Genomic DNA, 7,642 nt, shown 5'->3' with positions numbered 1-7,642 from the left:
GGCACTGAGTTTCCATGACAGGGCGGGGAGGAAGCAGCGTCAGCTCAGGACACAGCCCCTCTGCCTGCAGCGGCCGTGGAAGGAGAGGTGGGCACACAGGGGCAGGACACCCGGGCCCGCGCTGGACCCTGACCCGGGCATCGGGCCTAGGGAGGTCCCCAGACTGGAGCTGGGCTTCGTGGAGGATGAGTCATGGAGCACGATTGGGGCTGACACCGTGGACACCATCTGTCACTAACCACCCTGTGACCTCAGGTGACCTTGGCAAGCCCTCTCCGCGGTCCCAGCCCCGGGGGCCTCGGCGGGACATGCTCGCTGTGGAAGGCGCCCTCGCGCCCTGGTGGGAGCTCATGCGGCTCTGCTCGGCCGGTTCCCAGGGCCTGGAGCCCTTGTATGGGGGAGGGGGTAAAGTAGAAATGACCTTCCTGAGAGGGGAGAGGCGCCACTTCCTTAGGAGATGATCCAATGACGCTGAGTTAAAGCAGCACCATTCCTCCAGGTGAGCAGCCGCCGCAGCCTGGGTGGGAGGCTGGTGTGAGCACTCACGCCCGCCAGGCCAGCGGGCACCTGAGCTGTGAGGTTTCATGAAAATAAAAATGCATTTCATCCTGAGCTCTCTGCCCACCCACAGAGCTGAGGGGCTGAAAGTGCCCCTTGCCCCAGCTTGGGGGGAGGCCATCGTGTGGGTGCAGCTAGTCTAGGGACCCCAAACAGCCACCAAACTATTCTGAGCCCCTTCTGTGTCCCAGACCAACGAGAGCTGGGGAGACCAAGGTGAGGAGAAATCTCCCCTGTTCCCAGGAAGGGTCCCCAGCCCCGTCGGCCCTGTCCCAGCTCTGGGCTGTGTCCTGTCTGTCTGTCCAGAGGGGTGCAGCGAGCTCACCTCCCAGTGTCTCCACACCCCATCTTTCTGGGCAGCCTCCCCACATGCTGTGGGGCTGCTGGAGGGGAACGGGACCTTCGTCCCCAGGTTCCCCGAGCCCCACCTGCCCTCTAATTGTCACTTGATCCATTTCCATTCGTTTCCAGGGGCCGTAAACTGGTGGCTTAGGACAGCAGAAACTTCCCGCTCACAGCCCGGAGGCTGGCAGTCTGCAATCCTCCTGGGCAGGCCTTCCAGCCTCGTCCTGGCTCCCGTGGCCACTGTGGACCCTTAGTGTCCCTTGCGGACCCTTGGCGACCCCTGGCGTCCCTTGGCTTGTGGCTGCGGCATTCAGGGCCCACCTCCACCATCCCCCGTCACAGGGCCAGCATCTTCCCTGGGCTCCTCTGCCTCTGGCTGGAGGCTGTGGGAATGGTGACCAGGGATGATCTCGCGACAAGGAGGCGGGTGAAGGACCATGAGGTGTTGGTGAATGAGTGAAGTTATGATCAGATTGTGGGAAGTATCGGCAGGTCCTCACGGGCAGAGGATGGACCTGGAACATGGAGGGGAGTGTCCAGGTGTGGGCACAGGGCAGGACCCATGAAAGTGACGAATATATGCATGAAAGTTCTTTGTTTAGTCTCTTCCCACGCCCCCCATCTCCCCCCCACGCCCCCGACACACACTTCTCCTCTGAGAATCGTCAGTCTGTTCCATGCTTCCATGTCTCTGGATCTGTTTTGTTCATCAGTTTATTTTGCTCATTAGATTTCACATATGAGTGAGATCATGTGACTCTTGTCTTTCTCTCACTGGCTTATTTCACTTAGCATGATACTCTCCAGCTCCCTCCATGCTGTCGCACAGGGTAAGAGATCCTTCTTTTTACAGCTGCATAGTATTCCATGGTGTAGATGTACCACAGCCTTTTTATCCACTCGTCTACTGAGGGGCACTTGGGCTGTTTCCACATCTTAGCTATTGTAAACTGTGCTGCTATGAGTATAGGGGTGCGTACATTCTTTCTGATTGGTGGTTCTTGTTTCTTAGGATATACATTACTAAAAGTGGGATCACTGGGTCAAATGGCAGTTCCATATTTAATTTTTTTGAGGAAACTCCACACTATTTTTCATAGTGGCTGCACCAGTCTGCATTCCCACCAGCAGTGAACTTGGGTTCCTTTTTCTCCACATCCTCACCACTACTTATCATTTGTTGATTTGTTGATGGTAGCCATTCTGGCAGGTGTGAGGTGATACCTCATTGTCATTTTAATTTGCATCTCTCTGATGATTAGTGACACTGAGCATTTTTTCATGTTTCTTGGCCATGTGTATGTCCTCCTTAGAAAAGTGTCTATTTAGCTCCTCTGCCCATTTTTTAATTGGGTTATTTGTCTTCCTGGTGTTAAGTTGTATGAGTACTTTATCTATTTTGGAAATTAACCCCTTATCAGATGTATCATTGGCAAATATGTTCTCCCATGCAGTGGGTTCCCTTTTCAATTTGATGCTGGTTTCTTTGGCTGTCCAGAAGCTTTTCATTTTGATGTAGTCCCATTTGTTTATTTTTTTCCCCCCATTGTTTCTCTTGCCCTAGGTCAGTGATGGCAAACCTATGACACGCATGTCAGAGGTGACATGCAAACTCGTTTTTTTGGTTGATTTTTCTTTGTTAAATGGCATTTAAATATATAAAATAAATATCAAAAATATAAGTCTTTGTTTTACTATGGTTGCAAATATCAAAAAATTTCTATATGTGAAATGGCACCAGACTTAAGTTAGGGTTTTTCAAAATGCTGACACGCCGAGCTCAAAAGGTTCGCCATCACTGGCCTAGGTTATGTATCTATGAAAATTATGCCATGTGAGATGTCTGAGATTTTGCTACCTATGTTTTCTTCAAGGATTTTTATGGTTTCCCGACTTACATTTAAGTCTTTTATCCATTTTGAGTTTATTCTTGTGTATGGTGTAAGTTGGTGATCTGGTTTCATTTCTTTACATGTACTTGTCCAATTTTTCCAACACCATTTATTGAAGAGACTGTCCTGACTCCATTGTATGGTCTTGCTTCCTGTGTCAAATATTAATTGAGCATAATGGCTTGGGTGGATTTCTGGGGTCTCTATTCTGTTCCATTGTTCTTATGCCAGTACCAGGCTGTTTGATTACAATGGCTTTGCAGCATAACTTGAAATCTGGTATTGTGATCCCTCCAACTTTGTTCTTCTTTCTCAAGATTGCTGTGGCTATTTGGTACCTTTTTTGATTCCATATGAATTTTCAGGGTATTTGTTCTAGATCTGTGAAATAGGCCATTCGTACTTTAGTAGGGATTGCATTGAACCTATAGACTGTTTTGTGGACATTTTAATAATGTTGATTCTACCAATCCATGAGCATAGTGTATTCTTCCACTTGTTTACATCTTCCTCTATTTTTCAACGTCCTGTAGTTTTCTGAGCACAGATCCTTTACCTCCTTGGTTAATTTTATGCCTAAGTAACTTAATTTTTTTTGTTGCAATGGTAAATGGGGTTGTATTTTTAGTTTCTCTTTCTGGGAATCCATTATCCTATCTAATAAAAGAGAAACATGGTAATTAGCGTACGACCGCTACCCTTCCCATTGGCTAATCAGGGCGATATGCAAATTAACTGCCAGCCAAGATGGCGGCCGGCAGCCAGGCAGCTTGAAACTAACATGAGGCTTGCTTGCTTCAGTGACGGAGGAAACCAACGTTCCCTGACTGCCTTGCCGGCCTCTGAGCCTGCAGTTTGAAACATTTTAACAAATATAGAAGCTAAACAAAACCCCAGAAACCAGCTTTCAGCAAGCTGGGATCTCAGAGCTGGAGTCAGAGCTGGAGTTATACATTGTTTTGAACCGAAACAAACCAGATACTTACTTTCAGCAGCGGAGGCCTAAAAACTGGAGCCTCAGAGCTAAAGCTGGCTCAGAATAAAAAAAGAAAAAGAAAAAAAGGAGCAGTTGGGAGCTTCCGTCACCTGCCAGCCTGAAAACAGCCCTCAGCCCCTCACCCAGACTGGCCAGGCACCCCAGTGGGGACCCCCACCCTGAAGGGTGTGTGACCAGCTGCAAACAGCCATCATCCCCTCAACCAGGCTGGCCAGGCACCCCAGTGGGGACCCCGACCCTGATCCAGGACACCCTGCAGGGCAAACCAGCCCGCCCCCACACGTGCACCAGGCCTCTATCCTATATAGTAAAAGGGTAATATGCCTCCCAGCACTGGGATCAGCGGAGCTGCAAGGCCTCCTGGCACCGGGATCAGCCTGACAGGGGGCAGCGCCCAAACCCCCTGATCGCCCTGCGGCTCTGTGTGTGACAGGGGGTGGGGCCACAACCTCCCTATCAGCCCTGCTCTGTTCGTGACAGGGGAAGGCGCCCCAACCCCCTGATCAGCCCTGCTCTGTGCCTGATAGGGGGGAGCTCCCCAACCCCCTGATCGCCCTGCGGCTCTGTGTGTGACAGGGTGCGGCGCCCCAGCTCCCCCCACCCCCACGGGCCCTGCTCTGTGTGTGACAGGGTAGAGCCATAACCTCCCCATCGGCCCTGCCCTGAGTGTGACAGGGTGCGGCACCCCAACCCCCTGATTCGCCCTGCTCTGTGTGTGACAGGGGGCGGTGCCCCAACTCCCCTATTGGCCCTACTCTGTGAGTGACAGCTGGGAGCTCCCCAACTCCCTGATCGGCCCTGCTCTGTGTGTGACAGGGGGAGCTCCCCAACCCCCTGATGGGCCCTGCTCTGTGCATGACAGGGGGGAGTTCCCCAACCCCCTGATAGACCCTGCTCTGTGCGTGACAGGGTATGGAGCCCCACCCCCCTGATGGGCCCTGCTCTGTGCGTGACAGGGGGTGGCATCACAACCTCCCCATCAACCCTGCCTTGAGTGTGACAGGGGGCGGTGCCCCAACCCCCCAATCAGCCCTACCCTGAGCGTGACTGAGGGTGGCATCGCAACCTCCTGTTCCGCCCTGCTCTGTGCATGAGAGGGGTGGTGCCCCAACTCCCCAGTCGGCCCTGCTCTGAGCCCGACCAGGGGCTGCACCTAGGGATTGGGCCTGCCCTCTGCCACCCGGGAGCAGGCCTAAGCCAGCAGGGCTTTATCTCCCGAGGGGTCCCAGACTGCGAGAGGGCACAGGCCGGGCTGAGGGACCCCCCCTTTCCCCCCGAGTGCACAAATTTTTGTGCACCGGGCCTCTAGTTGGTATATAAAAATGCAATTGATTTCTGGGTGTTAATCTTGTATCCTGCTACTTTGCCAAATTCATTTATTAAATCTAGTAGTTTTTTGGTGGAGTCTTTAGGGTTTTCTGTGTACAATATCATGTCATCTGCAAATAATAAGAGTTTTACTTCCTTCTTTCCAATTTGGATGCCTTTTTTGTTTTCCTCTTGTCAGCTCTCTGTGGCCAGGACTTCCAGTGCTATGCTGAATACGAGTGGCGAAAGCAGCCGTCCCTGCCTTGTTTTATCCTTAGAGGCAATGCTTTCAGTTTTGCCCACTGAGTGTGATGTTGGCTGGGGGTTTGCCATACACGGCCTCTATCATGCTGAGGCGTGGCTCCTCCAGTGGCGGTGCTTTTAACGTGCATCTCACCAGGTTATGCTTTTACTCTGTCTCCTCGGCTGTCTTCATCACTGCGTCACCAACCTAATACTAACCCTACATGGTGTGGGTTTGATCCCTGGTCAGGGAACATACAAAGTCAACTAATGAATGTGTCAATAAGTAGAACAACAAATTGATCTCTTTTTCTGTCCACCCCCCACTTCCTCTCGCTCTGTAAAATCAATCAATCGATACATTTTAAAAATGTAAAATAGAGCAATAATAACCATGCACTGTAATAGAGGTTAGGTGAATGGTCTCTGCTAAGTTACCTTATTGTCCTGTCTGTACCGCATGGAGACGCCAGACAAGGGGATGAGTCAGGTCCTTGGGCGGGACAGAGTGGGAGGGTGCAAGATTCCATCAGGCCACTCAGGACAGCGAGGAACTGAAAATGGATGGATTGTTTGTTTATGGAATTTTCCATTTGATATTTTTAAAATGTGGTTGAGCTCAGGTAACTCAACTCAAAAAAAAATCACGGAAAGCAAAGCCCGGGTAAGGGGGGACCGCTGTGGTATCGCGATAGACACCCAAGGATAGTGCTCCCAGAGGAGGAGAAAGGGAGGTGGGCACGGTAAGCTGAGTCACTGGCAATTCTTTAAGCCAAACGCCATTAACGCACTTTCACATGCTGGCAGCACCTGCCCTGACCCGCTGACCGAAGCCAGGACCTCAGGACACGTGGGACCGCCCCCGGCCCAGCAGGCAGCAGGCGTTTCTTCTGTGTACATGTCTTCGTAGCTCCTTGTTCCCAGGCTTGAAATGGCCTCAGTGAGCGCTTCCACCTCAGCAATCAGCAAACAGCAGGCACGGGGGCGCCCACGGGAGCGGGCACTCACTCCCTCTCCGCCCTGGGGGCAGGCTGTCGCTGTGCCGCCTGGGAAACGGGGTGGACGCGGTTTCAGCGGGTTGCTATGTTGGGGACCCTGGACACCCGATTCCAGCCATTTCCCTCTCCTTGTTAACTCGCCACCGAGTCTCATGCAGCTGCACAGATGGCAGCCAAATAGTGTTTACTGAGCATGAACTGTGTGCCAGGCTCTGTGAAAGGACCTCACATGCACCGATCATTAAATCCTCCCCAGACCCTGTGGGGCAGGGGACAGTCTTCACGTTTAAACTCGAGAGAACTGGGTGCTGTGTGTTGAAATGCATCCCCCAAAAGAGATGCTGCCATCTTCACCCCAAGACCTAAGACTGTGACCTTATTTAGAAACAGGGTAGTTGCTGATGTAATCAGTTAAGCTGAACGTATCCTGGAGTCAGGTGGGCCCTTAACCCAATGTGACTGGAGTCCTTTGAAAAAGTGAGAAACTCGGCCCTGGCCAGGTGGCTCAGTTGGTTGGAGCATCATCCTGATGCACCAGGACTGTAGGTTCGATCCCTGGTCAGGGCACATACAAGAGTTAACCAATGAATGCATCAATACGCGGAACAACAAATTGATGCTTCTCTTTCTCTCTCTCCCTTCTTCTCTCTCTAAAATCAATCAGTCCAGGATATTTTCCCATTGATTTTTAGAGCATGGAAGGGAAGGAGGGTCGGGGTGGGGGAAGAGAGAAACATTGATGTGAGACACATGGATTGGTTGCCTCCCGCATGTGCCCTGCCCTGGGCTAGGGACCAAACCTGCAACCCAGGTGCGTGCCCTTGACCGGAATCGAACTTGCGACCCTTTGGTGTTCGGCCCAATGCTCTAAGAGCACGCTGGCCAGGGCGTGTGTGGTTGTTTGTTAAGCAGCCTTGGGGACTGAGCACACGCAGCCTGAGGCAGTCAGGGGATGGTGAGGCCCGCAGGGTGCCGGAGGCAAGGAGAGTGCAGGAGGGTCGGCCTGCATTCACGGGAGCAAGCAGACTGGTCCCGAGTGTGGGAGCCCCAGGGACCTTCGGGAGCATCTGACCCAGCCCTGCCTTTACGATGAAGAAACTGAGGCACTGGGAGGCTTGGCTCCCCAGGTGTCCCACGATGGGGGCCAGGCCAGGACTTAGGACTCCAGACTCCCCATGCTGCACCCTGCTCACTGGGACCTGCCTCGGGCTCTGTCCCGGGCCCCAGCCGCCTTCCGGGGCTACATTTGTCCTGCTGCCCCTGAGTCTGGCCTCTGTACCCCCCCACTGCCAGGCTGGGGG

Source organism: Myotis daubentonii, chromosome 10 (genome assembly GCF_963259705.1).
Source record: "Myotis daubentonii chromosome 10, mMyoDau2.1, whole genome shotgun sequence".
Lineage (NCBI taxonomy): Eukaryota > Metazoa > Chordata > Mammalia > Chiroptera > Vespertilionidae > Myotis > Myotis daubentonii.
This window is presented reverse-complemented; position numbering follows the sequence as displayed.